The sequence below is a fragment of the Schistocerca nitens genome, chromosome 2, assembly GCF_023898315.1.
Source record: "Schistocerca nitens isolate TAMUIC-IGC-003100 chromosome 2, iqSchNite1.1, whole genome shotgun sequence".
NCBI lineage: Eukaryota > Metazoa > Arthropoda > Insecta > Orthoptera > Acrididae > Schistocerca > Schistocerca nitens.
This window is the reverse complement of record NC_064615.1, coordinates 122,470,716-122,492,574: the sequence shown is the minus strand read 5'-3', so window position 1 is coordinate 122,492,574 and position 21,859 is coordinate 122,470,716. Positions and strand designations below refer to the sequence as shown.

At 43.8% G+C, this 21,859-nt stretch overlaps 1 protein-coding gene across 3 annotated transcripts in view; it reads right to left on the bottom strand.

The window, feature by feature from the left end:
- Window positions 1-21,859, bottom strand: part of LOC126235810 (monocyte to macrophage differentiation factor 2) — a 177,941-nt gene that overhangs the window by 133,432 nt on the left and 22,650 nt on the right. The window contains exon 2 of one of the 3 annotated variants that reach the window (XM_049944650.1): window positions 1,546-1,624. The exons of 1 other annotated variant lie outside the window; for it this stretch is intronic. The gene's annotated coding sequence lies outside the window, so the exon portion shown is untranslated. The remainder of the gene's footprint in view (window positions 1-1,545; window positions 1,625-21,859) is intronic. One more of the 3 variants, XM_049944651.1, reaches the window with a different exon arrangement.

Sequence of the window (21,859 nt, the reverse complement as noted above, 5' to 3'; positions counted from 1 at the left end):
TTGCTGCCTCTCTGTCCCTGTTGTGGGCCTTCTTTCACTCCATCCTTTCCTTCCCCTTCCTCTTCCTCTTGCCCTTCACATTTCACCTGTTTGCTCCTTTCACTCATTCTACCTGACACAGCATCTCACATCAGCCAGGCTTCAGTGTCAGGGTGGTGTGTGTGTGTGTGTGGGGGGGGGGGGGGGGGCACACACATGCAGGTGTTTTTATTACCCCTGAGGAAAGACATTGCCCGGAAGCTCAGCAAGATTTCCAGTCTTGTTGGCATCCCTGTTGACCACTTAATGCCTGAACTACATTTTGACTTTTTGCCCTTATTCCTATAACTGTTCATACATTGTGTGTCTCATATACCAATACTATATAGGCAGTAATTAAAAGACTGAAAACTAAATAAATAATGTGAAAGTAAAGAGAATATAAAATACATCCAATGCAAGTTTTGCAAGCACTTTACAAAGATTTGAAATGTACACAGGCAGACAAAAATAAAGAGAAACACAAATGAATATAAATCAGCACCCCCACACAATCTATATTCACAAGGAACCAGAAACACTACCACAAAAATTGACACAGAAAGGAATTAAATTTGTCACACACACATGGTTACACGTGCGGCTGTAAAACTCTTTAGCAACCTACCCATGCAAATAAAAGTCTGGAAAATCCATGAAATGTTTTAAAATGTAGATTAAAGGTGTTTTTCCTTAACAACTCCTCCTATACCACAGAGATTTATAAACAATCTTTTTTCCAGAAAAAAATATCTGTAAATGGCAGCAAGTAGCCATATAAATACATTTTATTTTTTCTTTTCTTTTATATCTGTAGTCTATGTTTGTTCTGTTGACATGTTCCACATCATAATGATCCTTGTGAAAATATCTATGGAGCAAGTAATTAACTAACTAAATGGACACTGCTCCTTACAGAGAACTGGCAAGAAAATAGCAGTCATTAAACTGCACTGTTTAAAGCATATCAGTAAACATATTGTGTCTGCACCTGGTTGTTGCCTTTATAACAGTTTTTTCCTTTGTAATGTACAAGTTTATAGATGGATAATGCTTTGCCAAATTTTTCACAAGCATTCCCAAAAGCAAGTTAAGAAAATCAGAATTTTTAGAATGTTGTCAAATATGGGTTCATTCAAGGCACAAGCATGGCTTGGGCTACGATGGAGAAGAAATCACCTGTCTCCATTTCTGATGAACCACATTAGCATTTACCTTTGTTAATTTAGGGAAACCTGAATGGCCAGGCCGGAAATTGAAGTCCACTCCTCCAGATTGTGGGTACAGAACATTAAACATGCATTACCTTGTTTGGTCATCTGCTCATTAGAGATGAAATGTGTTTCAGAATAGAAAAGGATGTGGTCTTCTCAAAGGGACCATCCCAGCATTTGCTTAAACCCAAGTAACAAACACAACAATTAAATCTGGGTAGCTTGATAGAGATTTACAGACTGCTATTTGTGTATGCAAGTCATCAAAAGCAAACAAGGCTCACACAAGTCAGTGACTATTGTTACAATATACCTTACAACATGACAGTCAGACAGCAATGCACCTATGAAGTTTTCTCAACAGCATTTTTCATAGTGTTGAAATAACCCTGCTTAAAAGAAATGGAAACATGAATATATTGACACTGTAGTAGCTTGAAACTCATTATTATTATTATTATTATTATCATCATCATCATTCATGTTCTGGTAATTTAGATCATACTGTGCAAAACATTTATACAGAATAATTTATTATACTAAATGCAAAATATGTGTGAATTGTGTTTCATTCATCTCATGACTTACATTTGCAATCCATTTGGTTTGCATACAGAAGACATGTCAAAAATTCATAAAACAATTACAGTGATTTTTACATTAATAAATAATAGCACTATAATAAATAACAACACTATAAGGATATTTCTTGGAACGTGTAACACATTGTACCCAGCTCAAATTTCCAGTTTGTCTCGCATGAATTCATCCACTGAGTAATAACATTTCAGTGTCAGTACCTCATATAGCTTTCTTTTAAGTGAACCTCAATTCATCTGCAGCAATTTGTTCCCTTTTTATTTATTACAAATTTTCATTCCCATGTATTGAGGTCCCTGGGCATACAGTCTGAGGTGGTGGGTGGGCAGCATAAAATTTTCTTTGTTTCTGGTATCATGTGAATGGACAAAATGGTTTCCCTCAAATAATTCATGCCTGGTGTACAAAAATATAATAATCTCATATATGTAGAAGGATGGCGGAGTTAATATTTTAAGTTTTCTAAATAATGCTCACAGTAGTTATGTTTTGACCTCTTGATTATTTGGTAGTACTCAACCTTAGTTCAGTATCACGATATGTGATGTACTGTTACTGTTTTCTTCTTCACATACTTTCACACTATCACATTTGTATGTATCATATACTTACAACTATATTTACTTGCAGAGTGGTCCTTTCTTATGTTTATATGGTACCTAACACTCTATAAGCATTTATCTTTCTTCACTTTAGGACATTTCGATTCATCATTGAAAAAATTTAATACTAACTTAAAACTAAATCTTCATAGATAAGTGTATTGCGGCTCGATGGCTACTAATACTTTCTTCATATAGTCGGCCATGTATTCAACACTTCACTGTGCAGTCATGCTATCACAAGACTTATTTAATGTCATGTGTGCATCTCTACTTACCTTATAAATCTGAAAGATAAAGTGTATTAGAGGCATGGTGCAACCTCTTATTCAGTTCGCCACTTTATACTGTACTTGCTTGTTTACCTGCAGCAAGATTTTTCTTGTCCATGAAGTATAATTAGTGCATGCACTTTCAACACTTAAATTTGTAAATATTGTACATATATAGATATAATGTATATAGAAGTGCAGCTTAAATAAATCTCTCATAGTTCAGTGTCCCTTTCCTGTGTATATATAACCCCTTAGCTTATCTTTGTGTGTACTGTGTAGTTAGTTGTAGTTGTATAGACTCTCTCTTGATTTTCGATGTCCCTGTTTATTCAATAGGCTTTACAAATGCTAGTGCTGACTGTATCTCATTAGGTTTGTTTGTTTTGGACACTCCAACACTTCCAGCTATGCCTCACTGGTGTGCACACTCTTGCAGTTTGTTGACTAGCTTGCTCCTCAATTTGCATGCGCTATGTTGCTCTGATACCACTTGCGTCGTCGCGGTGAGTTGTGTATTACTTTGCATGCTACTGTGCATTTCACAAGTGCCTTTTATTTGTTTACAACTGGGCTACGCTCCAGGCAAAGCGTTGTATTTAGAGTATCGTCATCTCTAGACACATAAAAGTAAAATTCTTCCTCGTTACAACCACTCATTTCATCGTTTACACATTTGACATATAACAACTAACAACATAAATTCTAGAATGTGACTTTCCAGCATCCTAAATCTAATACTATTATACATACATACAACTTAGAGGGTATACAGCCAGTCTTTCAATATATAAACGTGCTCCATCATATCTGATGAATCAAGTGTCGATCAAGCTCATGTCCCCACTTTCCCCCCCAGCTCACAGAATGGGGGCTTACCATGGCCGGCCCAAGTTTTCCGGCATCGCGGTGATATCGGTCTCTGGGTTAGGCGTAACTTCTACTATATGGACTGTTGGTGTTTGATTATGCCAATTAGCATCCTGTGAGGCTCTTGACTGCAATTCTCTTTGCCTTTGTGTGCTATTCGGCATATGTGTGTTACTTTGCTGGCCGAATTCTGCTGTCTGTGGATTATTCAACTGTCTGTTACTGTTTTGTTTTCCAAGCGATCAGCTGATCATTGCCAGTAACTTGTGTCTGTACATATTGCACAGGCTGGCCATACTTTACTTGCCCGTTGTAGTTGTTTTTGTTAAATTTTTTCCCATTTATTTTATATCTGCCCTTGAATTTACGATTTTTGCCATTGCCGTTGTGATTACCACTGCCATTACCATAGGTCTGTGTGCGATAAGGTTGCCATCTGTGGTGTACTACAATTCAGTTGTTCACTTGTTGGCTCGTAAATCTCTGTGCCGCTATCTGCATATTAACAGGCTTGGGTTGTACTGGTCTCTCTTCGTATATCAAATGTATTGAGTCCAGTTCAGACAGAAAGTATTCTGTGTCGTGTTCTGGAATGGTAATGAGTTTTTACCTAATGTGGACAGGAAGACTGTTGTATCCTGCCTACTCGTCAAATATGGGGTGCCAAGGAAACCTGCTTTCTCGAGTCACTAGAAAACAAATCAAGCAAATCATATAAAGAGTTTTATGACAATACTTAACTTTTACAATAAAAGAAGTGTTGCAAGCAAAGGGCAACATGCAAATAAAAAATCTCTTCAGTATATACAATTCCAATACAAGTAAAGTAATACAGTGAATGTTTCTATCCAGGTCGCTGGTCTTGACACTCAGCTGTGAACAGTCAGGGGCAGACCGCTGCTGTCGCATTGTCATCCTAGAGATGGGTCGGTCAGTGTGCTGCTATTGGCTGACATCATCTTCACAGCCCTCTTGCTCTATTGTTTCTGACTGGTGTGCTGGCACTTGACTTTACGCCGGAAAATGATGGCTCTTTAAAATTTTTAGCATGTATACTTGAGATACTGGGTTTGTCCAGTATCTGGTTTTATTCAAATATTTTTCAAAATAGTCCCTTAAGCTTCCATGTTTGCTACTGAATGGAGTTGGGTTGAATACTTCACATCTGAGCCTCTCTTGTACATTCTCAGACCAATATTTATCCAGAAAGACTCTCTCAAACTGTTCATAGTAGTGGCAAATGCCCATAGTAGAATGTCACCCTGTGTGTATCCAACAACAAATCCAATTTTCTGGGCTTCAGTCCAGGTAAGAGGTAAAACATTTCAAAATGCTCTGATAAGGACCACAGGGTTTGTTCTTTTCCTTTCAGAGGTAAATCCTGGAAATTGTCAATGCCTAAGTAATCCCTCATCTGCAAGAAATGCTGATAAACACGCTGCACTGTCAGTGACAAGCACATTTATGTTCGCTTGTGGCACAGTGCATGGCAATTGCACTTGCTCGACAGATACAACAGCTGGCAAGTGTTGCTGCATTCTGCAACCTTCGCTATTTTCCTTCGATGGGCTAGGAACATATTGTGTGTAACCAGTCAAAGTATCTAACTTCCGTAAAGGCATGGGTTTGTTTTCTGACAAATGTTGTTTTGGAATGTCAGTAGTTTTAGCAATACTGCCTCGTAGCTTTTCCTCTGCTTCTTTTAAATCTGAATCTATTTTAGATAGAAACTGACTTCCCCTGTATTTTAGAGCTTCTTCTGCTGTATCTACATAAATTTTGCACTCTGACACTACCTTTTCAGCAAGGGTGCTGCCCTTATTCAGCATCCCAGCTCCAGCTTTTTCAGTTATTTTCTTTACAACTGCACATATGTTATCTTTCTGTTTTTTGGCAAATTTTGACTCTAAACTTAAATGGTCCACTCTTAGACTTAACTTTTGTACCTCTGTAGGTAATCTTTTGCATGTCTTACAGCTTGCTGACTGTGTTCCTCACATTTTTTACCGACGCATCCACTTGGGATTGCATCTCCTGAATTAGAGAATATGCTTCACTAAGGTTCTGTAGCTCACCTGCAAGTTGTTCCTGTTTATCATTTATGGATGATACTCTATCCGTGAATGTATTTATGCTGCAGGATGTGTCGGTACTTATTTCTTGCATTAGTTGTTTACGTAGCTCTGTCAGTTTGCCAGGTAGTTAGTCAGATAATTCATTGCATATAATTTTGCCCACCTCACTGAACTGTTGACTAATATTATTCTTGAAACCTTTAAATGCCCGCTTTTGCTGTGTAAACTGTTGTCTTAGACCCTTAAGCTGGTGTGTTACACTTCCTGAAATTCCTGTTGTTTTGTAAACTGTTGTGTTATTTGTTACACGAGTTGTATCAAATTGTGACTCTCATTAGTATTTACATTGCTTTTATGAACTGTTTCCTGTTCTTGGGTGCTCAAGTAATCAAAAGAATTTTCACTGTCACGCCCTCCAGTTCCACTATTTGAAAAAATGTTTCCCAGTGAGAACTGAGAAATTGTCTCATCGAGTATCATGAAAGTGACATCATGATTAGTTATATTACCAGTGCCATCATTTATTGATAGTGGGACGCCAACCTTGTTGTTTTGAATGCCGTTGGCCACTTCACAAGTTAGTGCATTACCTTCAACTGTTGCCAAGCTCGGATTTACGGCATCTTGGCATATTGCATTTTGTAATGAATTTTCAATAATGGACATTTCCTTTGACTCAATTGTGAATAGTTTTTAACAAAATTATGAATAAAATTTTTTCAAAAATGAAATTTTGTCTGTATCGGTACTTTTCAATTAAAGTATGGTTCAAATGGCTCTGAGCACTATGGGACTTAACATCTATGGTCATCAGTCCCCTAGAACTTAGAACTACTTAAACCTAACTAACCTAAGGGCATCACACAACACCCAGTCATCACGAGGCAGAGAAAATCCCTGACCCCGCCGAGAATCAAACCCGGGAACCCGGGCGCGGGAAGCGAGAACGCTACCGCATCAATTAAAGTAGATTTAGCTCCATATTCACTAATGAACCTGATTATTATCTGACACAATCTTATAGAATTAGAATGACTTATCTTGCACTTTAATGATGACTTTGTACAAATTTTTGTCTTCCCTAAAGTATATTAATTGGAAGGAAAAGAGAATATCTACTGCCAGAGAGACGGTGCCAAGCACACAGTGTAGCAGCTTCCTATCTTTACCATTGAAAATTAGCATTCCTGGCTCATCTCGTTTGTAGGCAGAATTTAATTTGAATTTGATCCTTCATTGTTTTTAGCATTTCTAATCTTGTGGACATTTAATAAATACAATGAAAGTTTCAGTCGTTTCTTGTAACAACAATATGACTCATTTATCTCAAAACTCTTTTATGTCAACAATTCAAAGGTCTGTTCATATTTCGCTCGGCACTGTCCTTTTAACGGTTGCGATTGAATAGTGATGTGAGAATGGAAATTGATTAATAACTGCTTGAATAATTGGAAAAATTGATTGGAAAGAATAGTTGAAAGAAATTTGAAGGTAATTTATGAATCTGTGCACAGTTCTGGGTGAACTTCAACTTATACCAATATCAATACACCTTTAATATCAATACTTTCAAGGTCAATAAACATAATTTGCATTATGTACTGTTTCATTGTACTGTTTGATTGTGACAATGTTAATGCAGGAACGCTCCTCCGAATACTGTGTAAATTCATCTTGTCTGCACCAAACCTGTTGATGCAGGATCTCGGTGGCAAGTGAAATGATGAACAGATAGGAGTTGACCTATAAACCGCGTGAATAAATATTGCTTTTCCAATAGTTATTTATAATATTTTTAATGAATGGTTGAAATACACATTTTTAACAACGTGTTATGATGGATCCAAGCATATGTCCATGTGCTACCACTTCTCGAAACAAAAAGGTGAAGATACAGGAATTAATAAATTGAAGAACATATTTATTACTTTGTTTCATACACAAACAAAATTATGAATAAAATTTTTTCAAAAATGAAATTTTGTCTGGGCCAAAACGACGTCCTCCCACCAAGAAGGGCGTGAAGAGGTCGTCCAAGCTGTGGGGAGAGGTTTCAAGGCCCGAAGCTTGTTTTCAGTAAGTGTACACCAATCGGCATGCCACAGTGATAAAATGTGCTGACAAATGATCCTGCTAAAATCAGATGAGGGCACACAACAAGAAGCTGTCCGAGGCTGGAGGACTGCAGCCTTGGCCGCGGCATCAGCAGCTTCATTCCCAGGATGATGTATCAAAACATTGTTCTTGTCACAAAACAACTCATTAACTTACCTTTGTTGATGTCTATAACTCATTCAGTTTACACATAGCTTACATATAGGAAAAGAAAAGAATCAGAATGTAATGTGGTTCAATACATTAGGAAGTAGTGGTCTACCTACATAGAGCATAACTTGCCTTGGTAAGCCTTAAACGATTGAGGTGTATTACGTACCTCTGAGGTTGCCCATTAATGACTATTTTGCTTCAATAGCCAACTGCCACATTGACACAAACCACATCTTTAAGTCAAGTGTGGATGTTTTCAACAGAGGTTTGTGCCAGTCTCCTATCCAGGTGGTGAAGCTCTGTGACACGATGCTCCACCACCACACCATGGTCACTGATGCCTTTTTTTTTTTGTGGTTTTAGGGCGCACAACTACAGTGGTCATTAGCACCCAGACTAAATTATGAATGCACTGCGAGGCACAATGTTAAAACAGCAACTAAAAAGGACAACACTATAAAAGGGACATTAACAGGCAAGGGATTAAAAGAAAACAGCATAATAAATGTCCCTAGACAGGTTTGTCAAGTGGATAAAACGAAGATCGCGAGCAGCTGCTCCTGGGTCATCTGCTAATATTTCATCCAGAGTATATGGCAGGCCAAGATCAATGTGCAGTGTATTAAAATTCGGACAGGACGTTAAAATGCGGCGTACCGTCAGCAAATGCCCACATGGGCAGATCGGCGCCGGCGCAGCCGTCAGCAGATGGCGGTGGCTGAACCGGCAGTGTCCAATCCATAACCAGGCCAAAACGACGTCCTCCCACCAAGAAGGGCGTGAAGAGGTCGTCCAAGCTGTGGGGAGAGGTTTCAAGGCCCGAAGCTTGTTTTCAGTAAGTGTACACCAATCGGCATGCCACAGTGATAAAATGCGCTGACAAATGATCCTGCTAAAATCAGATGAGGGCACACAACAAGAAGCTGTCCAAGGTTGGAGGACTGCAGCCTTGGCCGCGGCATCAGCAGCTTCATTCCCAGGGATACCAACATGGCCAGGAACCCACATAAAGGTAACCGGAGAACCGTCGTCTGCCAGCTGCTGAAGAGAGCGTTGGATCTGGTGCACGAAAGGGTGAACCAGATACGGATCACTGAGGCTCTGGGATGACGCTCAGGGAATCAGAGCAGATGACATAAGCAGAATGTCGGTGGTGGCAGATGTAAAGAACAGCCTGATACAGGGCAAATAGCTTAGCTGTGAAGACCGAACAATGGTCATGGAGCTGGTATTTGAAACCGTGTGCCCCAACAATAAAAGAACACCTGACTCTGTCATTGGTCTTAGAGCCATCTGTATAAATGAAGATCGTATTAATGAACTTCGAACGAAGTTCGACAAACCACGAGCAGTATACCAAAGCTGGGGTAACCTCCTTTGGGAGCGAGCTGAGGTCAAGGTGAATGCGAACCTGAGCCTGGAGCCAAGGTGGCGTTTGGCTCTCGACCACTCTAAAGGCTGCAGGGAGTGGAAAATCAAGTTTCTGAAGGAGGCAATGAAAGCGAACTCCAGGGGGTAGCAGGGCAGATACATACAACCCGTATTGACGGTCGAGAGAGTCATCAAAAAAGGAATGATAAGACGGGTGGTCGGGCATTGATAAGAGCCAACAGGCATACCGACAAAGCAGTATATCGCGCCAGTAGGTTAGTGGCAATTCACCGGCATCAGCATGAAGACTCTCAACGGGACTATTACAGAACGCTCCGATCGCAAGAGGTAACCCCCAATGTTGTATAGAGTTGAGGTGGCGTAAGATGGACGGCCGTGCAAAGGAGTATACAAAGCTCCCATAATCCAGCTTTGAGCGGACGATCGACTGATAGAGGTGAAGTAGGACGGTTCGATCCGCTCCCCACGACGTACCGCTGAGAACACGGAGGACATTTAGGGAACGGGTACAACGGGCAGCCAAATATGACACATGTGGAGACCAGCTAAGTTTCCTGTCAAATGTAAGACCTAAAAATTTTGTTGTCTCCATGAATGGGAGAGCAACGGGACCGAGATGTAAGGACAATGGGAGAAACTCTTTGTAGTGTCAGAAGTTGACACAGACCGTCTTCTCGGCAGAAAAACGGAAGCCATTGACGACACACTAGGAGTAAAGACGGTCAAGACAACACTGAAGACAGTGCTCCAGGAAACATGTACGCTGCATGCTGCAGTAGATGGTAAAATTGTCCACAAAAAGGGAGCCTGATACATCAGCTGCATCAGCTGGGAGGCAATCCATTATCGGATTGATCGCTATGGCGAAGAGAGCGACACTCAGAACTGAGCCCTGTGGCACCCTTTCTCCTGGCAAAAAGCGTCAGACAGGACAGAACCCACACGTACCCTGAACTTTCGATCCATTAAAAATGCACGAATAAAAAGAGGGAGGCGACCGCGAAGGCTGCAGAGCTTGCCGATTCTCATTAATTGCTTCAGCAACTTCTGGCGACCACCAAGGGACTGCCTTACGCTGGGGGCACCCTAAAGAGCGAGGGATCATGTTTTCTGCCGCAGAAATAATTGTTGTAGCCACCTGCTCAACCATCACATTAATGTTATCATGTGGGGGAGATTCAACGGTGACAGCAGAGGACAACTGATTCCCTGCGAGAGGCCCACATGGAAGACTTCCACACATTCATAGTCTCCTTAATGACACGCAGTTTGTTGTGCATACTGTTATGTCATTCCGTCTTCGAAAAATCCAGCAGCGTAAGTCAGAACGCCATCAGAAAAGGAATTCTGTTCAATATGGCCTCTGAGGACAAAGGCAAAGCCAACATTACCATCAGCCATAAAGCTGTCGGTGTAAGCCACTTCATAGCCCTGGAACACTTCAAGAATCGAGAGGAAATGATAGGGGGAGCCGCAGTATTAACAGAGTCCTTAGGGCCATGCGAAAGGTAGAGGCGAAGCTTCAGCCTACAGCTACACCATGGAGGTGTACATGAATGGACCTCGAGGAGAGGTGGTGAAAGGAAGGACTGCAGTTCAGACAGAAGTGGTCGCACGCGAACCGCAATCATTAGCCCTAACTTGGGTCGCCTATGCGGGAGGTGATTTATGGTTTGGTGGCGCCCTCAGCATTGTGTTTGCTTGACCCATTGTACCATTGCAGAGTTCGACTAGTGACAGAAGCTTTTAGAATGAGTCCAGTGACAAGCGCTCTGGTGGAGGCTGGAGTCCCTCCATCGAAGATCAGACGTGCACAACTACTCACCAGTTACATTGCATACATTCATAGCTCTCCTGAACATCCTAATTACCGTCTTCTTTTCCCAACCATGGCAGTTCACCTCCCGAATAGGCGGCCCAAGTAGCAAGGATATGATGCCACCAGGTCATGTCGTATGCTTTACGTAAGTAAAAAAAAAAAACAGTAACCGGGTGTCGGCATCTGGAAAAGGCTGTGCGGATGGCAGACTCGAGGGACACAAAATTATCAGTGGCAGAGCGACCCTGGGGGAAGCCACCCTGACATGGAGCCAGTAGGCCATGTGATTCCACGACCCGACCCAACCGCCAACACACCTTATGTTCCAGCAGCTTACAAAGAATGTTGGTGAGGCTGATGGGCCAATAGCTATCCACATCAAGTGGGTTTTTACCGGGTTTGAGCACCAGAATAATGGTGTTCTCCCACCATTGGGATGGAAAGACGCCATCGCACCAAATGAGGTTGAGGATGACGAGGATATGTCACTTGTAGTCAGAAGAGAGGTTTAATCATCTGGCTGTGGATTTGATCAGGCCCAGGAGCTGTGTCGGGGCAACGTGCAAGGGCACGGAGAAGCTCCCAATTTGTAAATGGGGTGTTATAGGATTCACTGTGGTGTGTAGCGAATGAGAGGACTTTCCCTTACGGTCACCGTTTGAGAGTGCGAAAGGCTGGGGGGTAATTCTTTGATGCAGAGGCTCAAACAAAGAGCTCGGCAATCACGTTTGCATTGGTAGACAGCATGCCATTTATGGTAACACCGGGAATACCTGCTGGGGTCTGGTAACTGAGAAGACGTTTGATCTCTGCCCAAATTTGGGAAGGTGACGTGTGGCACCCAGTGGTCGAGACGTATTTCTCCCAACACTCCTGCTCCCGTCATTTGATAAGTTGGTGAATGCGGGCACATAGACATTTAAAGGCTATGAGGACCTCCAGGGAAGGGTGCCAGTTATGCCACTGTAGAGCTTGCCGACACTTCTTAATTGCTTCAGCAACTTCCGGCGACCACCAAGGGACTGCCTTATGCCAGGGGCACCCTAAAGAGCGAAGGATCGCGTTTTCTGTCGCAGAAACAATTGTTGTAGTCACCTGCTCAACCATCACATTGATGTTATCGTGAGGTGGAGATTCAGTGATGACAGCAGAGGTGAAAGTTTCCCAGTGCACCTTGTTTAAAGGCCATCCGGACAGGTGTCCGTGGGCCTGATGCCGTGATGGGGACAGGAAGATGGGGAAGTGGTCACTACCACACAGGTCGTCATGTGCTCTGCAGTGGATAGGTGGCAGAAGTCCTGGGCTGCAAATTGATAAATCAATGGCCAAGTAACTACCATGAGCCACACTGAAATGTGTGGCGGCCCCAGGATTTAAGAGGCAGAGGTCGAACTGAGACAGTAAAGTTTCGACATCTCTGCCTTGGCCAGTAAGCACGGTGCCACCCAACAAGGGGTTATGGGTGTTCAAATCTCCCAAAAGTAGGATAGGTTTATGGAACTAATCAATCAGTGCAGCTAATACATTCAGGGGTACTGCACCATCTGGAGGACGATATACATTGCAGACAGTTATTTCCTTCCGTACTTATTATGACAACCACAGCTTCAAGAGGGATTTGAAGGGGCACAGTCTCACCACAGACAGTGTTTAGGACATAAACGCAAACTCCATCTGACACTTTATTATAGTCACTACGGTTCCTGTAACATCCCTTATAGCCGCAGAGGGCAGGGGTCCACATTGCCGGAAACCAAGTTTCCTGGAGGGCAATGCAAATAGCAGGTGTAAAGCTTAACAGTTGCCATAGCTCAGCCAGGCGGTGGAAAAAACCGCTGCAATTCCACTGGAGGACGATGTCATTGTGAGACTGGGAGCAACCATCGTGAGACTAGGAGCAACAGAGAGGGGATATGGCCCCCCACCATCAAGGGGGCAGGTGTAGTATTCCAGCTCTGAGAGGTGACTTACACTGGCACAGCTGATGGTGCCAGCACTGTTGTATCAGCAGTGTATGACGATGTCATATGTACAGGATGCAGGTGTTCAAATTTTCTCTTAGCCTCAGTGTAGGTCAGTCAGTCCAGGGTCTTGTACTCCATGATTTTCCTTTCTTTCTGGAGAATCCTGCAGTCTGAGCAAAGCGAATGGTGATCTCCACAGTTGACACAGATGGGTGGTGGGGCACATGGGATATTGGGATGTGATGGGCGTCCACAATCTCTACTTGTGACACTGGAAGTACAGCGGGAAAACATATGGCCAAACTTCCAGCACTTAAAGTACTGCATCGGAGGAGGGATCTAGGGCTGTACATCACAGTGGTAGACCATCACCCTGACCTTCTCAGGCAATGTATCACCCTCGAAGGCCAAGATGAAGGCACTGGTGGCAACCTGATAATCTCTCAGACCCTGGTGGACATGGCAGACGAAATGTACATCTCACCACTCTAAATTGGCGCGCAGCTCATTGTCAGACTGCAAACGAAGATACCTGTGAGATATGATACCCTGGACCGTATTTAAGCTCTCATGGGGTGTGATGGTTACAGAAACATCCCCCAGCTCGTCACAAGCGAGTAACGTCCGTGACGGGGCAGAGGATGCTATTTTGATCAAGACTGACCCAGATCTAATTTTGGACAATCCCTCCACCTCAACAAACTTGTCCTCTAAATGCTCAACAAAAAACTGGGGCTTCATCGTGATGAAAGATTCCCCATCAGCTCTCGAACATACAAGGTACTGGGTCGAATAAGAGTACTTTTGAGAGTTGACTTTAGCTCTTGAATGCTTACAGACTGCTGGTGTTTCACACCAGCAAGAGATGACGGACTATGCTTCATCGCATGTCATCTGCCCTGATGCCACCCACTCTGACCAGGGGCCCTCCCCACGGGTGCCACCCAGCCGTAGCAAAGGCCACCTGGCAGGACGGCCATTGCCGGGAGTCCCGATGCCCCAGGGAGATGGGCATCTACTCCATGGCATACTTGGGGAGCTAATGGCGCAGCATCCCTGTGTTGCCAAGGGGCTACTACCAACAGGGTACATGGTGGCCCCACCACAACAGACTGGCTACCATGCTGCATATGAGGTACAAAGAAGTCCATGATCATCGTCTGGGACCGAAAGCGACACTGCATACTGCATGGTGGAAAATGCACCCAGGAAGGAGTCCTCGCCCAAGGGACGGAGAATGGGCGGGACTGCAATGCGACGGCGAGAAAGTGGGCTAAAGATCTCAATGCACGATGGACACGATGCACCATATCAGGCGCCCTTCCCCAATTGGCTCGCTCTTTGGGAAAATTTAGAAAGATGGAGGTCAAACCCAACAGGGGACCATCACATAAAGGCCAAAACATGTGAGACTCCTTTTAGTCACCTCTTACAACAGACAGGAATACGTCGGGCCTATTCTGACCCCCATGCCTGTAGGGGGGAGGGGGGGGGGGGAGTATTTTAGGGTGCAAAAACAACTAGGGTCATACTAAGCCCATGTCAGAAGTGTACAACACAAAGACAAAGAGAGGAGTTAAAAAAGAGTACACATTAAACCCAAATGACTGAATAGAAGACAGCTAAAAACAGGGACATGGAGCAAGGTGAATAAAATACACCATTGAGAAACAGAGGTCCTGAACTAAAAATTAAATGGCCTTCACCAAATTGCTACAATGGATAAAAAGTAAAACGTGGCCGACAGCCCGCTGTTCGCAAAAATGGCCAGTAACTCAAACAGCAAACACAAATGAGAATGTAAGTGATTAAAAAAAAATGACATTCTGTAAGGAAATGATGGACTTCAAAGGTCGAGTGCAGTAATTACAAAGTGGTGGGGGAGCACCACTTAACAAATGGCGATGACTATAAAGACAGTGCCCAATGTGCAACCTGGCTAAAATGATTTCCTCATGGCGAGAGGGCCGAGAGGAGGTTGTCCAAGCCACTGGGAGAGGCTAAATAACCCGGAGCTTGTTCCTGTGAAGGGAGGGCCAGTCTTGGCGCCAAAGTGACACCACATGCAGACTGACAGCAACACAGAGATCGTCAGAGGGAATGTAACAACTAGCAAGTTGGCAACGGGGTGAGGCTGGGTGATGTCCTTAGAAAGCAAATGAAGGCCGAGGTGAATATGGGTTGCTGTATGAAGCCGAGGTGGTGAAGGGTTTACACCCACAGGATACGTGCAAGTAGCATGAAGTTAAGCTCCCAGAGCAAGAGCTGAAAGTGAACTACAGGAGGCATCAGAGAAGAGGGACATGCCCCATACTGGTGATCAAAGGAGTCATTTAAGAAGGAGGCATAGGATGGGTGGCCATGCATGGCAGACAAATGGCATGCATGTCTGCTGAGGAATGGTCACGATGGTAGGACAGCAGTAGTTTGGCAGCTCCTGCATGCAGACACTCATCCAGGCTAGTGTAAAAGGCACCAGTGGTCAAATGGATGCAATGATGGTGGTTAGTAATAAGATGGTATAAGAGGGATGGATGTGCAGACTTGTAAATGAAATACCCATAGTCTAGCTTCTTACGGACAAGTGACCGGTACAAATGAAGGAGTGTGGCATGATCTGCTCCCCAGGAAGTACCACTGAGGATACGTAGGACACTGAGGGACCACATACAGTGGGCTCCCAGGTAAGACACGTGGAAGGGCCAAGAAGGTTTCCTACTGTGCATGAGCCCCAGGAATTTCATAGTCTGAAAAGATAGAAGAGCAACAGGGCCAAGATGTAAAGGTGGCGGAAGAAACCAACCGTGCTGCCAGAAATTCACACACACAGTTTTGTCAGTGGGAAAACAAATGCCACTGACAATGTTCCATGAGTAAAGATGATCAAGACATCACTGAAGACGCCGCTGAATGAGACAGGTCAATGGAGAAATACAATAGATGCCAAAATTGTCAACGAAAAGAGACCCGGAGATGCCCAGCGGGAGACAGGCCATTATACAGTTAATGGCGATGGCAAAGAGTACGATGCTCAGGACAGAACATTGAGGCACACTGTTTTCCTGGATCAACGTTTCTGACACGGCAGAACCCACACATACCTTGAAAACTCAATCTTTTACAAATTCCTGAAGGAAATGGGGCAGGTGGCCATGGAAGTTCCATGTGTAGAGAGTACCAAGGATAAAACAGTCCTCCAGCAGGTGTCATAAACTTTCTCCAAATTGAAAAACGTGGCCACAGTCTGGGATTTTCAGAGAAAGCTGTTCACGGTATGGGCGGATAAAGTGACGAGATGGTCAACTGCAGAATGGCCTGCTCGAAATCCACACTGTGCTGTGACTAGTAAATGGTGAAACTCGAGTCACCAGACCAGCTGGGTGTGAATCAGATGTTCCATCAACTTACACACACAGATGGTGAGAGAAATGGGGTGGTAGCTAGAAGGAAAGTGTTCATCCTTAGTGGGCTTAGGTATGGGTATGACAGTGGCTTCACGCCAGCATCTGGGAAATGTGCCCTCTGCCCAGATGCAGTTGTATGTATGAAGGAGAAAGTGCTTTCCTGCAAGATAAAAGTGCTGCAACATCTGAATGTGAAAATTGTCTGACCGTGGGGTGGAGGATCAGGATGAAGCGAGAGCATGATCTAGCTCCCGCATAGTAAAGGCGGCATGTGGGAGGAGCTCGAAATGTCTACAAAATGACAGCCCAAGGAGCTGGAGATGGCAATAGGATCCCCTATGACATTGTCTGCTACTGACAGCCCAGTATGAGCAGCACGATTTCCCCACGAGATGGAATGCCGTCCTCGGGAGGAAGGTCAAAATGGACTGGGGAGAAATGTGAGAGCTCAAAGTGATCATATGATCCAATTTTGTTTCCTGTCACCAGAGAACAAGCAGGTGCTGGGATACTAAGAGTAGCAAAAATACTCTGATTGAAGGCCATGAACATTCCATTGAAGGAGAGCCATAACGAGGAAATAGTAGGAGGGAAAAATGAAGGGGTGTCACCTCGGCGGCTGCTGAATGCCAGCCTTCACAGACCCACTGCTACAGGACACAGAGGCTGGAAGATCCTGCTCCATGAGATCTACAGAGGTATCACCACTCTCCTCCTATCGATCTGCAGAGTTCACGGCAGAAAAATTGTTGGTGTTTTGCACTGCTGACACAGAGGTCAGCTGGGCGAGATTATCGTGTAGCAACACTATCGAAGAGGATCTCCGAATTGGCAAAGAAGAAGACTATTTGCCTTTGTTTGTCTTCTTCGAACCTTTCCAGTTGGCAGAGGAAGACTCAGATGTGTGTTGGAAAAACATAGGAATTCTTCGCGGGAGTATTCCTTCTGTCCCACCGGTCGTGCAGCAGGTGACTTCACCCTGGGAGGCAAATGTTTGGTGTCTTGTTGCACAGGTGGACGAGGAGATAGCGATGCTATCATGACACTGGGCGATTTCACAACCTCAGTACTGAATTTGACATCACATGTCTGCATGGCCATCTCCTTCATGGGGCAAGATGTAGCAATAACGGTATTGTAAACACCAGACGGTAAAACACACGGTTTGCAACTAGCCAAACACTTGTGAGCGACTGGGTAAGGCACTTTTTGCTTTATCTTGACCTCCTGGACAACCCACTCATTGAGATAAATAGGACAATCTTGGTAGGAGGCGGCACGGTCGCCATTACAGTTGATTCAGCGGGGAGGAGGTGGACAATCACCCTTTTATGCATTCCTACCACAGGTTATACATTTTACCGGATGTTGACAAGACATTTAAGTGTGGTTGGAATGATGACACAGGTAGCAGTACATAAGGTTCAAAATGTATGGTCGGACTGTGATAACTTCAGTCTGCTTTGATCTTGGACGGAAGCACCACTCTATCACAGGTGAGAAAAAGAATGTGTGTGAGCACCGATGATGCATCTACCTTCTTCATCACGCAATGGACAGCAATGACACCCTGATCAGAGAGGTACGCTTGGATTTCTGCCTTGGTCAGACCATAAAGCAGCATAGTGGAAATAACACCACAGGAAGAATTCAGAGTTCTATGGGCCTCGACATGAACAGGATAGCTGTGGAGAAGCAAAGCGGCAAACACTTGTTCTGTTTGAGAATCAGAAGTAGTCTCCAAAAGGAAAGTACACTGCATAAACGAGAGCAGGATTTCACAGGGCCAGTAACTGCACCAACATCTTTCTGAATTAGAAATGGATTTACCGTTGCAAAGGACTGACCATCTTCAGGATGTGAAACCACAAGGAACCATGGTTCAGCTGGGAGGGTCTTTGAATTGGGAGCTTCATTCCGTTTACATTTGGTAGAAGTGGACAGCAAAGATGATGATTGACTCATTGTGAGAAAATCCCCCACGACTGCCAGTGTCTCCAATGGCGCGGTCCTTCCAACTGGGGGCCCCCTCAGAGAGGGGCTCACCTGCCTTAGAAGATTGTTTACACCTCAGGTCATACCTTCCGGCCTTCAGGAGTGCACAGGGAGGAAAAATAAAAAGAGGAGCCTCAAATGCTTACGCAGAGGAAGGATAGGAGAAGAGGAACCAAGAAAGGAAAAAAAGGAACAAAAAACAGTGGTGAGACTGTTCTTATGTCAGCTACAGAAAATGTGTAACATTCCCAAAAACACCCCAGACATGTTCTCCGGGGAAAAAGAACAGCAAGACAATAGACATGCAGCACAGAAGGGAAAACATGCTGCAGAGGCTGGGGCCCTGTGGTAGACAAGCGCGAACCTGCCGAAGACCGATGAGCCCCCTGGGAGGGGACCTCTGTTTCAGGATGCTGCTGCGCAGAGAGAGAGGGTGTATATTCTTCAGCTTCTCCCATTTGTCATTGCAGATTGCAGCCAGATCTTGCTAATATCTACAGTATCAAAGAGCACTGTCAACTTTGATATGGCATCACAATCTCTGGATGATACCACAATCCTCACAGCAGTTTATACGTTTTGGGGGGAATGTACAAGAGGCATCTGATTTGCACACTTGGCCTCCGCGATTCTGACACATAGCCCTCCCATTACATACAACAGTGGTACGAGTGAATCTTTCACATTTAGAGCAAATGTTTGAACCTAAAGGCAGACATAGCGTGCAAGAATAGGTAAAATGGAGTGTTTAAGATCTGAATAAATGTTGCAGTTTTCTCCAACGTCCCATTGACTCTCCTTGTACAGTTCCGCACTTCCACGACACCCATTTTTTTCCATTCCTCACGTAATTCCTCAGGGTCCAGCTCACATTACATTCTGTAAGAAGTTAAGGGTGGTATGCAATTGAGCCATGACATAGTGGTCACCTAAAGCCCTGCATACCAGAAACTTAGATACCTGGCATGACTTGGCAGTTGCAACTAGAAGTGTTTCATCACGAACTCGTTTAACGCCTTTTAATGACCCACAAATACCCTCCAACTTCTTGTGAATACAGAAAGGGATGATCTCAAAAGTTCCCTCTGCTCTCTTGATTACAACACAAGGGTTACGACACAACAGTGCCCTGTTACTATAATTCTGAGATTACTTCTTGGGTGGACTGACCAATTCTCTTGGGTGGTGGGTGCATGTACTATCTCACGATATACCTGTCCCATTAGGAGGAGGTTTGAATTAAGGTCACAGAGCCCCATGTGCCTGAGCAAGCTTTATACAACTGAAAGGTGGTAAGATGGCTCAGATGTTTCCCACTACACCACCTACCCCCTTCTCCAAAATACACAGTGTTCCACCACTGTAACTAACAATGGTCCCTGAAATATGCCCAGAGTTTACAGCAGAAGAGGTCTGGTGGCACTGGCCAGTCTGCAGCTCAGGAAGTCTAAGTCACCACACCTGTGGCAAATCACTGATGGCAGAGATCCCTGGGAAAATGCAAGCTCCTTCCTTCCCCAAGTTGTGAGACATTCTTTGTCAGGCACCTCACCTGAAGCTTGTCTGACCTGGGTGGCCCAGCCAGTAGCTAGGTTACTGTCAGCATAGCCCTCAGCATCGTGCATAAAACAGGGTGGTGTCCCCTGGGAGAGACCGTGAGGTTTGTTGTAAGCCGAGAAATGAATAAACATGGGACACGTGATATTTCACATATCAATAGAAAAAAGATGTACTCACAAATTGATGAAAGACAAATACAGTACACGAACATAAAAGACACATACCGACAGCTTAAAGAGTCAATACTGTGTATTATATCAAACAGTACTTGATTCACCAAGTATTAGTGTGTACTGGTGGTAACAAATTTGCAGGTGAGGAAATAAATTCATCTGCCACCAGATGGCACACCAAACACTAGTAAAGTGCACTCTACTTTCAAAGAAGTATGAGTTTAAGCATAAGTGAAATATAAATATATTTCACATGTGTTTTTCATGCTTCAGTAAACAGTAAATGACATATCTGTATCAATTAACTCATATACACATACAGAGATCTCATGAAACTACAACAAACAAGGATGTGGAAATGACAAATGCTTCAAATGTGGGAATTCAACAAGTAAGCAGCATGTCAGAGCTGGATGAAAATTTGTTGAGTATGGAGAGTCTCTGTGGGACATCTCAGGACATTTGATCCAAAAAGTTCCACAAATGTCAAATTCTATAAATCAGACCGCAGCACCTGATACTAGTGACCAGTTTTAGGACAAAGAACTATACTGTGAAGATGTAAACTTGCTGCACTCAAGCAGTCTGGAGGCTCCAGATCTGGAGAAGACCTTCATCTTCACCTGCCTCCCAACAGCAGCAGCAGCAGCAGTACTTGTGCCTTCTCGACTAATCGACCAGATGTCACCAGAACTGAGTAGCTCCAGCACCAGGACCTCGTCCGAGGCCAGCTCCACATTCAACTCTCCCACATAAGTGAGCATAAACTCATTTTTACCTGTTCTTAGATCCCACTTTAAGTTACATATTCCTGATCAACCAGTCAAACTAATACTTAATAACCCTTCTTGCCCTAATTATAAGATCAAGAGTGAATGTGATTAAATTCTTTAAAAGTCTATTCATAAAATAAATCTTACAATATTAAGAACATATTAGGAAATGAGACACTTAACCCTTTCGCGGTTGACGGGTCGTATATGTCCCACTAACTTTGAGCGCCAGTTCGAGTGTCGGGATATATGTTACCCAGCTCTGCACGGTGCTGCCATCTACGGACAACTGTACTGAACCTAAGGAAAAAATCGGGACTGCACTGCAAAGGCAATAAAGAAGCGGTGACTACTTTTGTCGACTGGCGTGTATATATGGCCGCTGCAACGCCACTTATTTGTGTCATTCTTCAGTTTTCATCATTTCTCACTTTCCAGCGATGTCTGAAGTAAGTAATTCATCTTATTATTAACTTAATAATAATTTTTTAGTACAAATACAGTGTGGAATGTACTTCTCAGCAACTGTACTATCTTATAATTGAAATAAAATTAGTGGGACACATGTGTCCCAGCAGACATTATTTGTAAAGATTAGCAAGACAATTGATTAATGGGTATTCATCCAGGAAAAAGAGGGGATCAATGCTGTAGTAACACTGTTCACGTTTACGTCGCACTTCACTTAGCGTAGACCGGGACTGTGTCCTAGGCATGCCCGATGTTGACTGACTGGGCACGGCCCGTGCTGCTGGAGTTGTTGTTGTTGTTGTTCTTGTTGTTACGCCGGCAGAGGTCGCGTCCGAATTCTCGCGTGCCCTCTGGTGGACGGGACTCTACTTGCGGCAACTAACGCCCGT